The sequence below is a fragment of the Hemitrygon akajei genome, chromosome 23, assembly GCF_048418815.1.
Source record: "Hemitrygon akajei chromosome 23, sHemAka1.3, whole genome shotgun sequence".
In the NCBI taxonomy this organism is placed as follows: Eukaryota; Metazoa; Chordata; class Chondrichthyes; order Myliobatiformes; family Dasyatidae; genus Hemitrygon; species Hemitrygon akajei.
Genome location: NC_133146.1, coordinates 41,450,458 through 41,473,658, shown reverse-complemented (window position 1 = coordinate 41,473,658; position 23,201 = coordinate 41,450,458). Strand labels below are relative to the sequence as shown.

The 23,201-nt window shown below is 39.9% G+C and overlaps 1 protein-coding gene across 4 annotated transcripts in view; it reads right to left on the bottom strand.

The window, feature by feature from the left end:
* Positions 1 to 23,201, bottom strand: part of LOC140715093 (heparan sulfate glucosamine 3-O-sulfotransferase 1-like) — a 166,186-nt gene that overhangs the window by 64,006 nt on the left and 78,979 nt on the right. Inside the window, exon 2 of one of the 4 annotated variants that reach the window (XM_073026824.1) lies at positions 7,761 to 7,959. The exons of 2 other annotated variants lie outside the window; for them this stretch is intronic. The gene's annotated coding sequence lies outside the window, so the exon portion shown is untranslated. Of the gene's footprint in view, positions 1 to 3,201; positions 3,333 to 7,760; positions 7,960 to 23,201 lie in introns of all 4 variants that reach the window. One more of the 4 variants, XM_073026825.1, reaches the window with a different exon arrangement.

Below are 23,201 nucleotides of genomic sequence, written 5' to 3'. Positions count from 1 at the left end.
TTTGGTTGCATTAAGTATAAGATTGCATGGATCTTACAGTCAATACTTCTAAATGAATGATGTATGAGCTAGTGGGTAGCTAACATTTTTCTTTCACCAGGAGTGTGGCTGGGGTTGGCAACTGACTGGAAAAATGGTGAATCTGGAGCACTGGAAGTGCTAAGGCTACGGACCAAGAGCTGGAAAGTGAGATTAGGCTGGCGAGATTGTTATTGGCTAGCATGGACCCTAAGGGCCAAATGGCCCCTTCTCTTCAATAAATATCTATCACTTTATAAAATAGAGTATGAATTGGACACCGAGACTTCTTTCCCTGTTGGTTGATATACTTACTGTGAGTGAAAACACAGCAGTTTCTGAAAACTTGATTTTATAGACTATGTCATCACTGAATTTGTTTTATTTTGCACTCACAGTGTTTGTGTTTCACAGGATACAGTCCTCACATGGACTATTAATTCATTTTATCCTGGCAAATCACTTTGCCCCACCATCATCTCTTTATACAACTTTTAAATATCACAATGCACTCTTTTAATCATGCCCACGGGAAGCATTCTGCTCACACGTTCAGAGATATGCTTTAAGTCTCTCATAAAATGTGATTGAAATCTTGAGTAGTACCTGCCATTATGCATGTGCATTAGCTCCTCTCATTATCCATAGTCGATGCTTGTTCATTCCCTTATGTTGTAAACTTAACAGAAGGATCAAGGCACAAAGCTGACAAAACATTAATCATTTTATCACTGAGTTGACCACTCAGTTCAATTTGTTTGATACAGTATAATTGCCTTATGTGTATGGTTATTGTATAATCTTAATTTAGCATAACACCTGCATTTGAATGAACAATGGTCATTTACATAATGCTATTAAAAGAAAGACAATTAAACCCACTTCTCTGCAATATAGATTTGATACATTTCTAAATTATTCTGCTCGCAATGAATTTCACACAGCAAGTGTCAAACATAACTTAAAGTAGATGAGAATGTTGTAATGTTTCTTTTATGTAGTATGTGATTGGTTACTTCAATTGGAACCAAGTGTAAAACCTTAGGCTACTTCTGTGATCACAGAATGAGGAAAAGACATTTGGCCGATCAAACACATTTCTATCACAGAGCAAACGTAACTTGTCCTATCACAGACCACGTGACACTCATTTAATTTCTCTGTGGAGACGTCTGTACAAATACTCCACAATTCACAAAGAACTCTGTGGGGATTTACTCTGTCAGATAGGCCTAGAAATGTTATAAGTGCTTAAGAGCTTTACAATTTAAGTTTACTTTGTACTCAGGGCAAATCTTTCATTAGATTCCCACCAATTTGGTCTGATAAAAACCATACTTTCCTTGTTGTTGCTAGATAAATTTCTAGAGATTCTGTCGGATGTTATTGTGAGAACATTATCACAATACCTAACTCCCTTTTGGTTGATGTGGCAAACCATGGTTGTGAAAGATCCTACGCTACTATGAAAGAAAAGAACTCCAGGAACTCCTGCAACATCTATATTCAATAATGCCATCAAACTAGATTATATTTTTTTAACTTATTACTTAAAGGTTTTAGGTTCATTACTAAAGCGAAGAGAAGGTAGTGAACTTCCGTTAAGGACATAGGTTTTGGCAATCCAATAATAATGAGACACAAATAAATGGGCAGCTCAGGGAAGAGAAAAAGATAAAACAGTCAAGTTGCAGTCTCAAAAAGAGCATTAATCTGCATGCTGTTGATAAAAAATCTGATAATGATGAGAGTGATCCTGGAATGAGTAGCCCTGAGATTTACAATGTGAAAACTAACAATAGACAAGCATTATGACTTACACCAGAAGTGAATAGCAAATTAATTAAAATGAAATTGGACTTTGATTTGGCTGTTTTAGTCATTACACAAAATAATTTGAGCAGCATTTAAAAGATACTGAACTGAAGCCTACAAATATGCAAATAAGACCTAATGCTGGAGAAAGGATAAACTCCTGTGGGAATGACAACCAATATGCCACATTTGGCTTGTATGTGGTAAAGACAGGAGGGTAAGCATTATGGGAACACAATTGGCTGAGACAACGACAGGTTGATTGGAGAACCATTCACCACTTTCATGCCACATCCCCTGCAAAAGTGTCAACTGAAAGCAAATTAAGAAACGTACTGGATGATGCCACAGCAATGTTCAAGGATGGCATTGGAAAACACAAACATATCAAGAGTAAAATAATGCGAAAGGAAAATGCCATACCCAAGTTTTACAAAGCTTGACTAGTTTCATATACCATCCGTGATGAAGTAGTCAGTGAGCTAGGTCATATGGAGGCTAATGAAATTCTTTCCAAAGTTGTGTGGAAACCATGGGCAATGCCAGTGGGTCCAGTAGCCAAGAATAATGGGTCTGTTAGGCTCTGTGGTGATATTAAGGTAATCATCAACCCAGTAATACCCTCTGCTTATGATAGAGGATTTCTTTGCAAACCTTTCTGGAGGGAAATATTTCAGCAAAGTGGACTTAGCTGAGGCCTAACTACAGATGGAGATGGAAGAAGGGATATGGTCTAGGTGCAGGTCAGTGGGACTGGGCAGAAAAATGGTTCGGCACAGCCAAGAAGGGCCAAAAGGCCTGTTTTTGTGCTGTAATGTTCTATGGTTCCAAGAGTCCAAAGTGCTTATCACTATAAACACTCACTATAGTAGGCTTATCACTATATTATAATATCACTATAATAGGCTTACTTTTAGAGTAGCATCTGCACCTTCACTCTGGCAGAAAGCTATGAACAAGGTGCTGCAAGCCAGCCCAGGCACTCAGTGTTACCTGGATGATATTGCTGTTACCATCAAGGATGACAAGGAACATCTCCAGAATCTCAAGACAGTGTCAATATGATTGGAAGATTATGAATTTAGCCAAGCATCACTTACTGTGGTCACACCATTGATGTACAAGAATTACAGGAGTGAGCTGTGAAAATTTAAAGAGTGGTGGATGACCAAAGGCAAAGGACATGTCACAGCTGTGGCCCTTTTTAGGATTCATCAATGACTATAACAGGTTCCTGCCAAACCTGGCTACTGTGCTCCATCCCTTGAATTCATTACTACAGATCGGGAAGAAATGACAATGAACAAAACAGTGTGAGGTGGCTTTCAAAAAGATAAAGGAAATGGTGACATCAGACACTGTACTCACACAATATGTTCCACATCGTCCAGTGAAGCTTGCCTGTGATGCCTCTCCTTATGGTATAGGTACAGTCATGTAACCTATAAAGAGTATTGGAAGAGAACACCCCATAGTCTTTGCATCATGTTCCCTTACCGCTGCAGAGAAAAAAATTCACATAGATTGATAGAGAGGCCTTGAGTCTGTTTTGGGGTGTAAAACATTTCAGCCAGTACTTGTATAGGAGAGGGTTTACCGTCATAACTTATCATTAACTACTAGTGACCATCTTCAATCCACAGAAGGGTGTTCCACTAACAGCAGTAGCATGAATGCAGAGATGAGCTCAGTTTCTTAGAGGACGCAATTACACGATCAAAATCAAGAGGACATCTAACCATGGAGGACAAATGATGGATTGTCCCATTTATCTAGGAGAAGGAAATACTTAAAAAGTTTACAAAAGAGAACACTCCACTTGAAGTATTCTCCCTAATTCAACTCAAAAATCTCCTTATTATGGTAGAGATTATCCACAGGGAAACAGGAAAAGACCCCACTGTGTCAGATCTATATGGCAAATCAAAGTAGCTGGAATGTGCAGCAGAAATTCCAGTTCTCCCATTTTTCCAGCGCCAGAATGAGCCTGTTCTTGACAGATTCTCTTACGCGTGGATTGAGAGTTGTACCATTGAAGCTGAGGGATAAAATGTTGGAAGAACTACATGCTGGTCGTCTAGGCTTGGTCAAAATGATAGCATTGCTCAAAGCTTTATCTGGTGGCCTGGGATAGATCAACAGATCGAGCAGCTTGCTCCGGGTGTTCAGGGTGCCAACATGTTCAGAAGAAAGGAACGCCGAGCTGTCAGAACCACTTCCTGCAATTTCCAAATCAGCTCCTAAAACCACCATGGACAAGGACCCAGGATGTGAGACTGTTTCACAGCCACAAGACTCACCTGTCAAGCAGAGTGACCCCTGTTTCTTAGGAAAGATGCTATCCCACAGAAGTAAGAAATCCTTCACAACGATTAAATCTTTAGGCCTGAATGGGACAATTTAAAATTTACTGTGCTGTGGATGTCTGTATAGTAGTTGTATTATTATAGTATATTGTATATAAGTTAAGATGCATTCTATATTGAATTGGATTTTATAACAAAGTAGGGAGGAGTGCTGTGTATAAAATATTTCAGTAACATTTGAGTAATATAGTAAGTACATTGATTGACTAAGCATTCTTGCTCCTTTAAGTAATTAATTACAGGTTTTATGTAAAAGTAAGTGAATGGCATACGTCATCATGCCACCATGTTGGATGTGCGTGCTTCACTTAAAGTAAGAAGAACGTTTACACACATCTCTTGGGCTCCCTTGTTTTGCTTTCAATTAGTTTAATGTTTTGGAGGTACAAAACATAACAGAGGGGAAAAAGCAGTTCCTGAAACATTGAGTGTGCATCTTCAGGCTCCAATACCTCCTCCTTGATGTTAGCAATGAGAAGATGTCATGTCCTGAGTGATAGGGGTCTTTAATGATGATGGCTACCTTTTTGAGGCTTTGCCTTTTATGGGGTTCCTGAATACTGGGGAGGTAAGTGCCCATGATGGAGCTGGCTGAGTTTATATCTTCCTGCAGATTTTTCTGATCCTGTGCAGTGGCCCCTTCATACCAGATGGTGATGCAACCATTTAGAATGCGCTCCATGGTACATCTGTAGAAATTGACGAGTGTTCTTGGTGACATTCCAATTCTCCTCAAACTCCTAATGAAATATAGCTGCAGTCATGCCTCCTTTGTAATTGCATCAATATGTTTGGCCCAGGGTAGATCCTCCAAGATGGTGACACACAGGAACTTGAAACTGCTCACCCTTTCCACTGCTGAATCCTCAATGTGGACTGGGCTGTGTTCCCTTGACTTCCCAAAAGCAAGGAGATTATGGCCCACCAATACAAAAATAAGGAGATTATGGTTCACCAATACAAAAGCAAGGAGATTATATCTAACCGTATAAAGCATTGATCAGACCTCAAATGAAGTACTGCTAATGGAAAAATGTGACTGCACTGGAGATGATGCAGAGGAGGTTCATCAGTTTGTCACCTGGGATGGAACATTTCAGTTCTGAGGAAGAAAATGAAGAAGCTATGTCTGTTTGCCCTGCACCATCTCTTCAAAGTACCTGTTTGTAATTTCACTTGGTGCCGGAATGAAATTAGTTAAAACCCAGGAAAATCCCTTTTAGGTAGTCCTGGTCTGGTCCCAGACTGAGCCTGTTGCCTGCTTCTGTCCTGGACCCAGCATCGAGGAGACCATGAGGACTTGGGTCCAATATATACTGGAGCCTGGGGACAGGCTGACAGTTGTGGAACCATGATAGGAGATGGATTTGAATCCTTACTTTTAATCTTTCACTGCAGCTTCCACAGCATCTAACCAGGTCATCAAGTGAACTGAATAATGTTACCATCTTCTGCTCCATTTATAGAGTGGTGACCTGGATGAATGACAGGAAGATTGGCATTCTGTAGTATCTTTCATTCAATATAGGCACTTTCTTGTACAAGACAGGATCATTGGTAATCCAAAATCTCGGCAAACACCTGCAGCTCATGTCTAGATACCAAACATTGCAAGTCCTATGTGATAGCGAAGAGAGGATGAATGAACGGAACACCAATAAAACAGTTTGTCTGTTCCTGGATAGCGATGAGCTTTTTGCATGATGTTGGACATGCACTCATTGAGGCAAATGTAATAACTTAGTCTAGTTAGCAGGCCATTTTTAAGTATGCCTCCTGCTGCTCTCAATGTGCCCTCTATACTCCTCATTGAATCAAGGTTGAATGCTTGGTTTTATTGTGATGGCTGAATGAGCACTGAGGTTATGGTGTGTGTGGAGCATATTTCTGCTTCTGCTGATGGCCCAAGGCACCTCATGGATGCCCAGTTTTAAACTGTCACATCTATTCTACATAAAACGCTGATTTTGATGGATATTGTGCTGATACAGTCATTTATATTGTGTGGGAGTTATTTGAATTAATATCAACAAATCTCCTGGCAGGAACACAATGTTATTATTCAGATGATCATTTCTTTTATGAGGGAATCTTGTATGTGGACTGGGGAATGGTGAAATCTTGTTCTCAGTATGGCACGGAATAACAAGATGAAGAAGCAGGATTGAATGTAGTGCCACTGATTGCACATTGAAATTGAGGCGACTGCCCTGGGCAATATTATGCCAGTTGATAATGAATATAAAACTGCGGGGGGAAAAAACTATGTCCCTCAGGGAAGAAGGCCTTTCTACTCTTGACATTGAATATGACTGATTTTTAACTCTACCAAGCTATGCTGTGACATGAAATATTATTAGAATATCATCCAATACCTGTACTTTGTCTAGAAAATTTAGCTTCGAAAGTGGATATTATCATTCATACTGCTGCCTGTACAGATCAACTTATGTGCATATTCTTTTGCTGTCTTGCTAAATCACACTAAAACTTAGTCTGTAAAGGAAAATTTGCCAGTGGGTTTTCAAATGTCTGATAGCATTTTAGGAAAGATCTTTCTGAAAGAAATATTCTTATAGGCCTATAAAAAAAGAAAAATTAAGATGGTTATGGGAGACTTCAGTGTGCAGGTAGACTGGGGAAAATAGGTTGGCATTGGATCGCAAAACAATGAATTTCTAGAATGACTACAAGATGTTAATTTAGAGCAGCTTGTGGTTGAACACTAGAGAAAAGGCAATTCTGGATTTTTGCAACGAACCAGATTTGATTAGGGAGCTTAAGATAAAGGAACCTTTAGGAGGCAGTGACCATAATATGATAAAATTCACCCTAGTTTGAGAGGGAACCGCTGAAATCAGATGCATCGGTATTGTAGTTGAGGAAAGGTAATGAAGGTGGTATGAGAGAGGAGCTGGTCAAAGTTGGTTGGAAGGGGAAACTAGCAAGGATAATGGTGGAGCAGCAATGGCAAGAGTTCCTGGGAGTAATTCAAAAGGTGCAGGAACAATCATCCCAAAGATGAAACATTCTAAATGGAGGATGAGACAGCCATGGGTGACAAGGAATCGAAAAGAGAGCATAAAAACAAAAGAGAGCTCATACAATATTGTAATTAATAATTAAAGTGATGTTTTCTCTTTGTAAGGCATTATTTTCGGTGGCACCGATAAAATCACTCAAACTGCCTTTGCAAGAAGAGCCCATTTCTAAACCAGTGGAACTTGTAGCCAAACCATCAATTGTGCCCACACAGGAAGACCTAATTGACATGTCTTAGACCTGTCATTGCCGGTCATTGACAGCCTGTGCTATGTGTGTAGAGCATGTGCTTCAACATGATCGCAAACCGTTATACATGTGAACGCAATGCATAGAATGACATGTGCACGCTGCGTTTAGAGCCTTTCTAAAACCATGCAGCAACCGCTCTGCATAAGCATGCTCAGGCATACCTGGACAAGATAAAAAAAATTTCAGCTTACGTTATGGGCAACATTTTATTAACTTGATTATAAATTGAAATAACAAAAATAGGCAATTTTAAAGAATAGTGCATACCAGGGAAATTTCGTGGCGATTTTCATGATCAGCAGCCCAAAATCCATAAGATACACCCATTGGTATTCAAGAACAAAATCTTTGTTGTCCAGTGATATTGAAATATGTGGCCTGGATAGAGTAGACATGGAGAAGGTGTTCCCAGCAGAGGAAGTGTCTAAGACCAGAGGGCACATTTTGAGAGTAAAAGGACGTCCCTCTAGAACAGAGATGAGAAAGAATTCCTTTAGTCTGAAGGTGGTGAATCTGTGGAATTTGGGTTCTTTAAAGTGGAGGTGATAAGTTCTTGATTAGTGAGATGTGAAATGTTGCTGGGAGAAAGCAGGAGAGTTGTGTTGAAAGTGAAAAATAAATCAGTTATGATTGAAGGGTGGAATAGAATAAATGGCCTAACTTTCTTCTACATCTTATGGTCTTATGGTCAATGAGTTCCTTTGGGTGATAACAGTGTTTCGATCCTGATACCATTAAGACAGATTTGATAGCCCAGTCAACACCAATTGGCTTCAAATTACGATCAAAGGTATACTGCAATGTGATATGATTTCAAATAGTAGCAACTGTACAAGTCAATTGATTAAAACCAAAAGATTGTCTCAGTGTGACTGCAAAATACTGAAAACTGGTTCAAGACTAGACAGCAAGAAAAGCAGGAAAAACAAATATAGAAAATGCATTTAGAAGTACAGAAATGATTTACATTAATGAGCTATGAAATGTTCCTTGTAACTGGAAGCTGGAGTGCTTAGTTTTCTGGCTGGCAATAAAAGTGATCCTGCTAACAGTTAACAGCTTCACAAATGTTATTGCACAGTAAAATGGCACTCAACATATCAAAATCCTTTGCAGGAATTATATTTATCTTACATAGCAAAGCAAAATTATATTTTATAAAATAACTGAGCACCCTTGAAATCTTAGGGACAAGATTTATGTTTTTATTTATTGCGATTTAGAAATTCTTCAGTGCATATAAAAAATATAGAAACCAGCTCTGGAGAAAGCACAGTGTGAGCTTCTACGACATGTAATGCTTTGTACAAGAGGAGGTTACTTCTGAATGAAATATCAGAAACTGAGGAATCATCTTGCTCTGCAGTACACATACAGAGAGAGATTCCACTTGATCCTACAGGTTTATCAGCATATTTGCTGAAGGTGACAAGACCTGTGTAAAAGTTGGTGTAATTCTAAATTCAAAGTACTTTCAGCTCAAGATGAGTCTCATTGATCTTTTGCACATTCTTTAAAAAAGCCATTGCATTATATGTCAGCACCTCCCGTCATATTGACCATGCTCCCAGAATGAATTAATCATTATTGAAAGTAGCAATCAATTCCACTTATTTGCAAGGCTTAATCTAAAAATATGTTGGAAGGACATGAATGAACAAGTTTTAAACTTTCTAATAAACTGTTTTAAACTCACTAATAAACTGTCTACTGAACTCAAGTGTAACCAAAAATGAGTTTGTATATTTCAATGTCACTTTGAGGACTTAAAGTGATGTTTTCTCTTTGTAAGGCATTATTTTCAGTGGCACCGATAAAATCACTCAAACTGCCTTTGCAAGAAGAGCCCATTTCTAAACCAGTGGAACTTGGAGCCAAACCATCAATTGTGCCCACACAGGAAGACCTAATTGACATGTCTTAGACCTCAACGAAACACCTACAGAGAGGATATGCTGAAGGTGCAGCGAAGGTAGTAAATACCCTCAAATATAATCGTAATGGTATGTCAATCAATGAAATTTTAAAATTAAGTTAAAAGCACTGACATACTTTTCAATCAAATTTGTAGTCTTTTTAAAATGAAAAATAACCTTGCAGAAACAACATGGGAAAATAATTCTGTCAAAATAATTTTGCTGTTATTTATTGCTACTGGAAAGCAAGTCAGAACATAGAAGAGGTAAGAAAAGGTAACAGGATGTGGCACATTTATCTTGCACAATGTGTTCCATTGGCCATTTACAGTTTAGTCTCCTTACACCTAAGCAGCTGTTTTGTGTAAAGACCTGTAATGAACAATATATGACTATTGGCGCAAATCACACGCCACAGCAACAGCCTTATTACTGGTGTTCTACAAGCTGTGCAATTATGTTGTACAAATCTCAAAACCTGCTGCTTAATGCACCAACTGGGAATTATTGGGATATTGAAGGGGGACAAAGTGTTTCTAGCTATTTTAGCACCGCAGCTCTCTTGTAAGGCTGACACAAGTTCATTCTTGTCAATACCCGCTGCTAGTGGCTGGTGAAAGCACATTTTTCCTGACGATGCATTTCCTAATTAGCTGTGACACAAGTTTTTGAGGGCAGAAATGTTCAATAACTAATCTGCAGCAAGATTTGCTGAAAGCCAGTTCTGCACCAAATGGTGAATTCACTCTGAGTAACATACTGAGCATAATTAGATCTTCAATTCTGAGTTGTTGTAGCCTTTTCCACTTCATTTTCTACTGCATGCAGAGTTTAAATTTTGTTTTCTATTTTCAATGTGGCTTTTTCTTAAGGTAGCCTTAACAAGACATTCACCATGGTGTTTTGGTTGCATTCTCTGTATTCAAGGTCATTGTTATATTGAAGCAGTAGAATGGTTCGCCTCTGTACTCTTCTTGCTGCTGTCATGGGAATTGCAAACTCGGGTACCAAAATTACAAGCTGCTTCTTGTGGTCGGTAGCTATTCTTAATTATTATCCCAGCAAATATTAAATGAATCTTATTGAATATTAAATCATCACTGTCTCACTCATCATCTGAACCAGGGTGTGTCATGCATCAGCAAAAGCAGCCCATGCCACTTTTTGTGAAATGGCTAAACATTTCTCAAAGTCAACTACAACAAAAACAACTCACTTCTATGGCTTTACTCATACATGCTGCAGACTATTCATTAATCATCCTTGATTGTTCAAATTCATCTTATATTAATACTCAAAAATTTTGACAGGTGTACTGTGGAGAACATTCTCACTGGCTGCATCACTGTCTGGTACGGAGGCAGGCTGGGGCTACTTACAGGATCGGAGTACTGTAAGCTACGGAGGTTTGTAAACTTACTCAGCTGCATTCTGAGTATCCAGGACATCTTCAAGGAGTGATACCTCAAAAACGCGGCGTCCATCATTAAGGACATCCATCACCCAGGACATGTCCTGTTGTCATTGTTACCATCAGGAAGGAGGTACAGAAGCATGAGCCCTCAATGATTCAGGAACAGCTTCTTGCCCTCTGCCATTCGATTTCTGAATGGGCATTGAAGCCATGAACACTATCTCACTACTTTTTTATTTTCATTTTTATACAACTCATTTAATTTAACTATATCTATATATAAAACTATATATAAATATATATATAATTTAACTATATGTATATTTATACATACTTCCTGTAATTCACAGGTTCTTTCTCTGTTATTATGCATTGTATTGTACTGCTGCCGTAAAGTCAACAAATTTCATGACGTGGTCTTACTAAACTTGATTCCAATTCTGCTGCTGAAGAAGAAGTGGAGTCAGCGAAGTTTCAGAGTCAGGTTGAAATATTGCATATTACTGAATCATCCTTAGAAATGAAAACCTGTGAAGTTTTTGAGTGTTTTGCTTTTTCCATGAACGGATGCCACTCATTTTCATCTTCTCGCCATTCTAAATAAAGCACTCTTTCTGCACAAAGGCATTTTTGCTTTTGTTAAGCATGACACTGTGTTGATGAAGTCTTTGAAACATTTCCTCAAGTGTCTGTCTCCACAATGTCAACAGTAGTTAGAGTGTCATTCTTACTGCACAAGCATTGTGACACCTTTTGCAGAATATCGTCGAGTCGTTTGAAATATTTTAGGTGCTGACTCTAACCTACACAGTAGCTTGGTTTGCAGATACAGACTGCTGTGAGTTCTGATTGTCAGGTAGTGTTGACATTCTTCAGCTGCATAAAGTTAGACGTAAGTTTTGAACAACTAGAATGCTGAAGGTACTTGCCATTGCTAACGTTGTGGATACATCCTAAGATAAGATTAGGGGTTATTGCTTATCATATTAATATCACTTTAGTCCCTTCATGGAGCTGATTAGTTCATTGTTGGTGATTATGAAATGATTTGGTTGAAATATAGGTGGTCGGAATAATGAATTTGCAGATGGCATGAAAATTGATGGAGATGTGGATAGAATGAATAGTTGTCAAAGTATACAGCAGGGTGCGGGACAGTTGGAAACCAGGGTGGGAGAAATGCAGAAGGCCTTTCATCCAGACAAGTGTGAGGTGATACATTTTTGGAGTCAGATGGATGAGGAAAGGGGATATACCATACGGTGCAACAGGCTCAAGCACATACAGTATATATATAGCTGGGGTGCCTATGCACAGCATTGTATTTGCCTGCGTGGAGGGGAGAGTGAATTTGTAAATCTGGCAAGAGCAAATGATGTTGGGAATGGTGAGGGTGGAGAAGATTTGCTGGGGTGGGGGGGTTACATAAGTGCAGACACTCCCTGCACGGAGACCCTAGGCAAGGTAATTTGTTTCCAAACAATTGGCTTATTGATCATTACAGAATGTCTCTCTGTTGCTTCCTGCTTCCTCTCCTCTCCCTTCTCCTTTTACTAACCATGATTCCCTCTCCCTGCCCCTTCCTTCTCTCAGTTCACAATAGAAACCCATATCAGAATCAGGTTTATCATCACTCACGAATGTCATGATTTTTTTTTGCAGCAGTACAGTACAATACATAAAATTACTATAGTACTGTGCAAAAGTTATATATATATGTATCTAAGACTTTTGCACAGTACTGCATACTGTACAGTAAATCAAAAGATCCATAAAAACATTGATATATTGATGGATCTTGGAGTGCAAGTCCATAGTTCCCTGAAAGCGATAACATAATTGAATAGGGCAGTAATGAAGGCATATCACTGTCATATTTGTCTTTATCAGTTGAACATTAAGTTGTCAAGGCATGTTGCATCTATTGAACACCTCAGCTCAGAGTATTGTGTGCAGTTCCAGTCACCACACGAGGAAATGTGGAGACTTTGTAGAGGATGCAGAAGAGGCTCACTAGAGCATTGCCTGGATTGGAGTGTTTTAGATTAAGGAGGGGATGGACAAACTTAGATTAACTTATTTGGAGTGCAGGAGACTGAGGGATGACCCGATACAAGTATACAAAATTATTGGAGGCATAAAGATGTTAGGTAGTCAGAATCTTTTTACCAGGGTGGAGAAAATACCAAATACTAGCGGGCATAAATCAAGGTGAGTAAAAATCAAGGTGAATAACAATAGAGTAAAAATTAGTGGGAAGCTAGAGGCTTGGGAAGCTTTTAAAATACAACAGAAGGCAATTATAAAAAGCAGAAAGGAGAGAAAAGATGAAGGTGATCTAGTCAATGACATAAAAGAGGATATTGAACATTTGTTCATATATATGCCCAAAGGCCGCTTTATTAGGTACACCTATACACCTGCTTGTTATTACAAATATTTAATCAGTCAATCATGTGGCAGCAACTCAATGCATAAAAGCATGCAGGCATGATCAAGAAGTTTGGTTGTTGTTCAGATCAAGCATCAGAATGAGGAAGACATATGATATAAGTGATTTTGACCATGGAATGATTGTTGGTGCCAGATGGGGTGACTTGAGTATCTCAGAAACTGTTGATCTTCCTAAATTTTAACACACAACAGTCTCTGGAGCTTATAGAGAATGGTGCAATAAACAAAAAAATCCCGTGAGTGGCAGTTCTGTGGGCTCAAATGTGGCTTTGTTAATGAGAGAGGTCAGAGGAGAAGGGCCAGATTGGTTCAAGCTGACAAGAAGGTGACAGTAACTCAAACAACCACATATTACAACAGTGGTATGCAGAAGAACATCTCTGAACATACACAACATGTCAAACCTTGAAGTGGATGAGTTATACAGCAGAAGCCTACACTGGGTTCCACTCCTGTACTTAATAAAGTGGCCACGGAGTTTTTATCCTTAATGGTGGGTAGTCTGGTGCCAGTGAGGCATTGAGCAGTTTTAACTACCCATTGCAGAGACCTCCTTTTCACATTATATGTCAATGATTTGGATGAAGGAATTGATGGCTTTGTGGCCACGTTTGCAGATGATATGAAGATAAGTGGAGGGGCAGGTAAGTGTTGAGGAAGCAGGATGTCTGCAGACTGACCTAGGCAGATTGGGAGAATGGGCAAAGAAGTGGCAGATGGAGTATAGTCTAGGTAAGCATATGGTCATGTGATTTGTTAGAAGAAACAAGGATGTAGACTATTTTCTAAACAGCGAGAAAATTCAAAAATCAGAGGTGCAAAGTGACTTGAAAGTCCTTTGTGCAGGATTTTCTAAAGGTTAACTTGCAGGTTGAGTTAGTGGTAAGGAGAGCGAATGCAATGTTAGGATTCATTTCAAGAGGTCTAGAATATAAAAGCAAGAATGTAATGCTGAGGCTTTATAGGGCATTGGTCAGACCACATTTGGAATATTGTGAACAGTTTTGATGGCCCTGGGCCTGTACTTGCTGGAGTTCAGAAGAATAAGAAGGGACAATATTAAAACCTACCACACTTTGAAAGGCCTAGACAGAGTGGATATGGAATGGATGCTTCCAATAACAGAAGAGTCTCTGAAAAGAAGAACGTCCCTTTAGAACATAGATGGGGAGGAATTACTCTAGCCAGAGGGTGTTGAATCTATGGGATTCATTGACACAAGTTTGTCGACAGCAGGTCACTGGGTATCTTTAAAACAGAAGTTGATAGGTTCTTGAATAGAAATCACTCGCAGGTTATAGCGAGAGGGCAACAGAATGGGGCTGAGAAAGAAAATAAATCGGTCACAACTGAATGGCAGAGCAGGCTTGATGGGTGTAGTTCTGCTCCTATGTCTAATGAAAATGTTTAATGGAGATTTGTGATGTATTTTTTTATGCAAGGTGGGAGGTGCCTGGTATGTGCTGCTGGGGAGGTGGGAGAAGCACATATAGCATTCTAACCAGTTAAGAGGAATTTAGGCAGGCGGATGAACAGGCAGGGAATGGGGGGAGGGGGGTATGGACCATGGCAGACAGGTGGGATCAGTTAAAATGACATCATTGTTGGTGTAGACATGACAGGCCAGAGGGCCTGTTCCTGTGATGTACTCTTCTCTGTCCACTTGTAGGTACCAACACAATGGTAGAATAATTATCACCACTTTTACCAATACTCCATGCCACAGATGCATAATTCACTTTCCTTCTCCCTGAGCTTTAAGTGCAAAGGACATTGGTTGCGCTTATAGCAGATTTCTTAATCATTTACTTTATTGTGCAATTTGATGCTGGTTCTTCAGATCTTAAACATCTCATTACCTCGTTCCAGATGTTTGCTTAAACATTCACACAGAATGTTTTATTTCCAATTAATAACTCCTTCAACTAGTCTCATCCTTACAGAGCTGGCCTGTTGAACACAATGAAACACGATCATCTTGCCTTTTGCCTGATATAGTGAAGTACTTATTTGAAAGTGGCACGCACGAAACACTGGAGGAACTGAACAAGTCAGGCAGCATCTATGGAGAGGAATAAAGAGCTGATGTTTTCGGCCAAGATTCATCAGAGCTTTATTCCTCTCCATAGATGCTGCCTGACCTGTTGAGTTCTTCCAGTTCTTTTGTGTGTATCATTCTGGATTTCCAGTGTCTGCAACATTTCTCATGAGTACATATTTGAATTGTCCTAACATCCTCAATCTCACCAAAGTTTATTCTCACATTTAATGTATCAATGACAAATGTTTCCTTTCTAATCTTTTGGCTACACTTGTCCCTCCTCATGTTGGGACTTTCAATGGATATGTTAATATCCACATCATTATCTTGATCTTTAATATTTGAAATTACTGCATGTTATCACCGCTAGCAACTAATTCTGCAATTTAAAATAATCCCCTGAATGTTCTTAAGGTCTACTTTTTGTGGTTTCGTTTTAATTGTTCCTCTTCCACTGGGACAGTGGTTGATTGCCTTTCTTAAAGACATGCTGTAGTCTGTTTAGACTGCTGCACAGTTGCTATGTGCCATTGCTCTCTACAGTTGAAATATCTTACTGCTAATCTTGTGTTCAATGATCTCCTGTGCAAAAGAAGAATTTCTCACCAGATCCAGTTTTACCACCACTTATATTCACAAATCAGGGATTCTATGTCAGTGCTTCCACTCTTGTTTTGCCTTTGGCCTCTGCAATACATTCTCACTAACATTTTATTTTATTTTTAGAGGCTATTTCTATAGGTTCGACTGGCTTTCATATCTATTCCAACATTAAGTTTTGAGTGTTAAGCAAATTGGACTGGATGCGCTCATTTATTAGTCACACACAAACTGAACCTGCAGCTTGCTCCAAAAGTACAGCATAATTGCAATACCATACCGTCAGAATAACAAATCAATCATGAACCATCTCATTTGACCTCTGCTTACAGGTTCTACAATAATAATTTGCCACCATCTCTGGAAGTGGGTGAAACAACCTTTTAGCTTCTCTACTATGTTAAGTGGGGTATCTGTAAGTATCAGGCATTGTCTCTACCATCGAGCCCACCCTGCCTCCCATTTCTGTAATATTACTCATATGAATAATATTATTTACATCTTTTTGATAGACAAATTGAAAGGCACCAGCACTTTTCAACACAGAACAGGGAGTTGGCCTTCTCCTTAGATTCAGTTCAGATCAGCTGGAGTGAGTATTTGCAGGTATTCTTAACCTCTTCCTACTTCAGACTGAGGTTTCCACCTGCTTTGAGAAGACAAGGATCATCTCAGTGCCCAAGAAATACAAGGCAACTTGGCTTAATGGCTTCCTCCTGCTGGCTCTGACATCCACCATGATGAAGCGCTTCAAGAAGCTGGTCAGCATAGGTGTTAACTTCAGCATCCTCCTGCAACTTGCCTATCATTGAAATAGGTCTGTGGAAGATGCCATCTCTGGCCCTACATTTATCGTAATTCGAAGCAAACTCATCTCCAAACATCTAGATCTGGAACTTAACATGTCCCTTTGCAAATGGATCCTTGACTTCCTGACCAACAGACCACAGTCAGAAAGGGTAGACAGCAACACCTCCACCATGACCATTCTCAGCTCCCTACTCTACTCCCAATATACTTTTGACTTTGTGTACAGATTCTGCTCTAACTCCATCTACAAGATCTCAGATGATACCACCATAGTGGACCACATCTCAAATAACATTGAGTTGGAGTACAGAAAGAGGAAAGAGAGAAAGGAGGCTGTGCACATGCCCCTTCATACATCAGTAGTGTTGAGGATGAGAGGGTTGAGAGCTCAAGTTCCCAGGAGTGAATAATCTATATTGGTCCAACTATGTTGACACCACAGCCAAGAAATGTCACTAATGTCTCCACTTTCTCAGGAGGCTCAAAAAGTTTTATATGTCCCTTTTGACCCTCACTAATTTTACAATACAACATAGAAAGCTTTGCAATCATGGGTAGAGTAGTTGCCACACCAAAACATCAAATGGTTATTTTCCTCCATAGAGCTGCCTGACCTGCCGTTACCCCAGCAATTTGTGTGTGTCCCACATTCCTCTGTTATGACCTTGCACCTTGTTGTCTACCTATACCTAACTTCCTCTGTAAAGGCAACTCTTTATTCTGCACTCAGTTATTGTTCTACCTTGTAATATTTCAATGTGGTTTTGCAATGATTGATCTTTATGGACAGTAAGCAAGAAACATTTCGCACTGTGCCTCAGTATATGTGACGATAAGAAACCAATTTACCAGTAGAGTACAGGAACAGGCCCTTGGCCCATGATGCTGTGCTGAACTAATTAAGCTAATGATGCTTAATTAAACTTATCCCTTTTGCCTGCACCTGGTCTATATTACTCCAATCTCTGTATGTTCACGTGCCTATTTAAGTACCTTTGCAGTGCATTTCTGGTGCCACCACATTCTGTGTAAAAAAGACTTGCCCTGCACATCTCCTTCAGCTTGCCCCACTTACCTTAAATGCACACTATCTACGATTAGACATTTTGATCCTGAGATGATGATACTGCTTTTCTATCTATGCCTTTCATGATTTTATAAACTTCTATCAGGTCTACCCTCAGCCCCCACTCTAGTTTGTCCAACATTTTCTCAAAGCACTTGTTCTCTCATCCATGCAACTACCTGGTAAACCTCTTCTGCACCCTCTCCGAAGCCTCCACATCCTCCCTATAGTGGAGTGACTAGAAATGATACAATTCTTCAGATGCAGCTGAAGCCGGGTTTTATAAAACAGTAGCGTAACTTCCTAACTTTTGAACTCAATGCCTTGTTTAATATAATGCATGCCATATGCCTTCTTTATCACCCTGTCAACTTGTGAAATATTAGCAAACTTTGTCAACCAGACGTGTCGACTGGATGGTTGAGCGGTGAAGATGAGATCAAGCAGATTTATTTGTGGAGTTGTTCATTGGTTACTTTGATTCTTTTTCAATGATTCTGGTTCATTGGATTCTTTTTACTAAGAGTTGTGCAACCAGTCAGGGTATGGTGGAGTTGCATTCCACTACATGCAGCCTGTATTCTGTCTTCTATCACGCATATTGAGCAGAGAATTAAGACCATAAGATCATAAGACCATGAGATATAGGAGCAGAAGTAGGCTATTTGATCCATCGAGTCTGCTCCACCATTTAATCATGGACTAATCCAATTCTTCCAGTCATCCCCACTCCCCGGCCTTCTCCCCATACCCCTTGATGCCCTGGCTAATTGAAAACCTATCTATCTCTGCCTTAAATATACCCAATGACTTGACCTCCACGGCTACTCGTGACAATAAATTCTACAGATTTACCAACCTCTGGCTAAAGTAATTTCTCCCCATCTCTGTTCTGAATGGACGTCCTTTAATCCTGCAGTCATGCCCTCTTGTCCTAGACTTCCCTACCATGGGAAATAACTTTGCCATATCTAATCTGTTCAGGCCTTTTAACATTCAGAGTGTTTCTATGAGATCCCCCCTCATTCTCCTGAACTCCAGGGAATACAGCCCAAGAGCTGCCAGACGTTCCTCATACCATAACCCTTTCATTCCTGGACTCTTTCTTGTGAATCTCCTCTGAACTCTTTCCAATGTCAGGAAATCCTTTCTAAAATAAGGAGCCCAAAACTGCACACAATACTCCAAGTGTGGTCTCGTGAGTGCCTTATAGAGCCTTAACATTACATCCCTGCTCTTATATTCTAAACCTCTAGAAATGAATGCCAACATTGCATTCGCCTTCTTTACCACAGACTCAACCTTTAGATATCCTGTACAAAGACTCTCAAGCCCCTTTGCATCTCCGCATTTTGAATTCTCTCCCTAACTAAATAATAGTCTGCCAGTTTATTTCTTCCACCAAAGTGCATGATCATACACTTTCCAACATTGTATCTCATTTGCCACTTCTTTGCCCATTCCCTTAATCTATCTAACAGGCTCTCTGTTTCTACAACACTACCCGCTCCTCCACCTATCTTTGTATCATCAGCAAATTTAGCCACAAATCCATTAATCCCATAGTCCAAATCATTGACATACATCGTAAAAAGCAGTGGTCCCAACACCGACCCCTGTGGAACTCCACTGGTAACCGGAGCCAGCCAGAATAGGATCCCTTTGTTCACACTCTCTGTTTTCTGCCAATCAGTCAATGATCCACCCAATCTAGTAACTCCCTGTAATTCCATGGGCTCTTATTTTGCTCAGCAGCCTCATGTGCGGCACCTTGTCAAAGGCCTTCTGAAAATCCAGATACACAACATCCACTGCATCTCCCTTGTCTACCCTGCTTGTAATTTCCTCAAAGAATTGCAGTAAGATAGTCAGGGAGGATTTTCCTTTCAGGAAACCATGCTGGCTTTGGCCTATCTTGTCATGTGCCTCCAGGTACTCCGTAATCTCATCCCTAACAATCGATTCCAACAACTTCCCAACCATTGATCTCAGGATAACAGGTTTATGGTTTCTTTTCTGCTGCCTTCTACCCTTCTTAAATAGTGGAGTAACATTTGCAATTTTCCAGTCATCCGGTACAATGCCAGAATCTATTGATTCTTGAAAGATCATCATTAATGCCGCCACAATTTCTCCAGCTACTTCCTTCAGAACCCAAGGGTGCATTCCATCAGATCCAGGAGATATATCCACCCTCAGATATTAAGATTTCTGAGCACCTTCTGAGTCGTAATTTTCACTGCACATACTTCACTTCTCTGACACTCTTGAATGTCCCGTATACTGCAGATGTCTTCCACTGTGAAGACTGATGCAAAATGTGCATTTAGTTCCTCTTCCATCTCTGTGTCTCTCATTACGATATCTCCAGCATCATTTTCTATTGGTCCTATATCTACCCTTGACTCTCTTTTACCCTTTATATACTTATAAAAGCTTTTAGTATCTTCTTTGATATTAGTCACCAGCTTCCTTTCATAATTCATCTTGACAATGTCCCAGTTATAGAGCCAGGCTGTTCCAGACCAGTTATTACACAATCTGACAAATGTATACCTGCCCATAAGATGGAAAAACCCAATCCACTTAATATCTGCTTCCTAATTCTATTCACAGTTACCACCAAGCTGATAGTAATTGATTGTTGTTAACTCGCCAACAATCCATATCATGATGTTCAGTTTGTCTTTGGCCCAAGTTTCTCAAGGCCAAATAACATTAGTGTCTTCATCCAAACAATAATCATGACTAGCATTAGGTTCCAGGATCAAATACAAAATGTATCAGGCCCAAGAGCTCAGGCTATTGTTCCTTAACTCATTTCTGAAGAGATGAATTCTAGAACTCAGGTGAAAGTAAATACCTTTGATAATGCATTGGATCACGCTAGCCGATGGTTTTATGATCGCCAGTTGACGTCACTGCCATGAGTCAGCTTGATCTTAACTTCAGTGCATTACTTTGTGAATGTCAGAATTACACAGAAGGTTTGATGCTGGCCCACCACCTCTTTGCCCTGAAGTTAAGCAGCAAGGTAAGGGGCAATTCTGTATTAGGCTGAGTTGTGATGCATGATACACTTTGTATCTGATCGAACTAGTCATGATTATTATTTTAAACCCTTTCAAATGTAAATAAGTATATTTGATGATCAGAGTTAAAGCAGGTCAAAATTCAAAGTTCAAAGTAAATTTATTATCAAAGTACACACATGTCACCATATATAACCCTTAGATTCTCTTATGGGCATAACTCAACAAATCCATAACAGGATCAATGAAAGACCATACTAACTTGGGCGTTCAACCAGTGTTCAAAAGACAACAAGCTGGGCAAATACAAAAGGAAAGAAATAATAATAATAATATTAATAAATAAATTGCAATAAATATCAAGAACGTGAGACGGCAAGTCATTGCAAGTGAATCCATAGGTTGTTGGAACATTTCAAAGATGTGGCAGGGAAGTTGACTGAAGTTATCTCCTCTGATTCAAGGGCCTAGTTGAGGGGTAGTATCTGTTCCTGAACCTGGTGGTGTAAGTCCTGAGGCTTCTGTACTTCTTCCTGATGGCAGCAGTGAGAAGAGAGCATGTCCTATGTGGTGGAGGACCCTGATAATGGATGCTGCTTTCCTGCGACAACACCATGTAGGTGCGCTCTATGCCAGGGAGGCATCACCCATGATGGACTGAGCCATATCCAGTACTTTTTGTAGAATTTTCCATTCAAGAGCATTAGTGTTTCCATACCAGGCTGTGATGCAGCCAGTCAATATACTCTCGACCACACATCTATAGAAGTTTTTCAAAGTTTTAGATGTCATGCCTAAGCTTTGTAAACTCATAAGAACATAGAGGCACTGCCATGCTTTCTTCAGGATTGCACTTATTTGCTGGGCAGAGGACAGATCCTCCAAAATGATAACACCAAGGAATTTAAAGTTGCTGATCTTCAAATGAGGACTGGCTCATGGATCTCCGGTTTCCTCCTCCTGAAGTCAATAATCAGCTCCTTGTTCTTGCTGACATTGGGTAAGAGGTTGTTGTTGTGGCACCACCACTCAGCCTGATTTTCTTTCTCCCTTCTACATGCTGATGCATTACCATCTCTAATTTGACCTAAAGGGCCTTTGACACATTCAAGACTTCAAAAAGCTCTCTAGGTATTCTGCGATGGGACATTCAATAATGTCGCAAAAGCCCAGTTGTCACTTGTGGATCATTCAGCGTCGTGTAAGACAATCATGGCAGTGAGATCTTGGGAGTCTCTAATCCTGAATGGCCAGAAAACATTAGCAAGGAGCTAATTCAAGACACGGACTAATTTAGACAAGACCCAACCCAAGATAGCATTTGCTTTCACAGCACCTGATAAAGCCGAACTCAATGACTCAATGAGAATTAGCAATGCCCTTATAGGTGAAGTCATACCATGCACAAAAGAAGATTCAATTCTACCTGAAAATTAAATGGTTCACAATAAAGGTTCCATGTCAAATAATATTCATTCCATGCAAGTGCCATGTAATGGCCACCTCCAACAGAAAAGAATCTAACTACACTCCATATCAGGAGTGTGCTAGCACTTGCTTTGAAAAATATGACTCCAACAACAAATTATGAACTCAGTAAGTTTCAGGATAAAGCAGTTAATTTGCTTCCAGTTCCTCACCCCATTCACTCCCTCTAGTATCATGATACCACTGCCGCAGAGTACAAAATATATTGCAGTAATTTGCAAAATATTCCTTGACAGTGTCCGCCAAGCATGCAACCTCTTTCATCTTGATTGCTGCAGGTTGTGTTACCAACTGCAAGTACTCCTGCCAGAAACACAATAATCCGACTTGGAAATATATATTTTATTATTGTTGGAACTCCTTACGCCTACTCTCTAGTTCCCACCAGTAAGGGGGAATTTTGCTGCAAAGGTGTGGTGAACTACATACACCTGTCTGGACACGCCCCCCCTGCTGACTGCTTCTGTGGCTCCTCCCACAGACCCCTGTCTAAAGGCGATTGGATGCGCTGCTTCTCCCTCAGTCTCCAGGATGTTGTGTGATGGTCTCTTGCTGCTGACGGTGCTTTCTACCAGCTAATAAAAGCCTATCTCGACTCATGTCTCCGAGAGTTATTGATGGTGCATCAAAAGGGGACTGTAGCACCAGAGGCTGCACACCACTGTCCTCTTAAGAGCAATCAGAAATTGACACCAGTTACTTGTCCTGCCAGTGAGACTCACAGTGAATAAAAAAGATGCCAGTGAATAAGAAAGTTGCTATATAATTAAGTCTGCCTCTGTACCATGGGCTTTTGCTGGTCTTTCCACTATCAATGTTCTACCTGTTTGATAATACAGGGTTTGCTGACATGAAGTTCCAAACTCAAACGAAGATCTTAAGCCCCA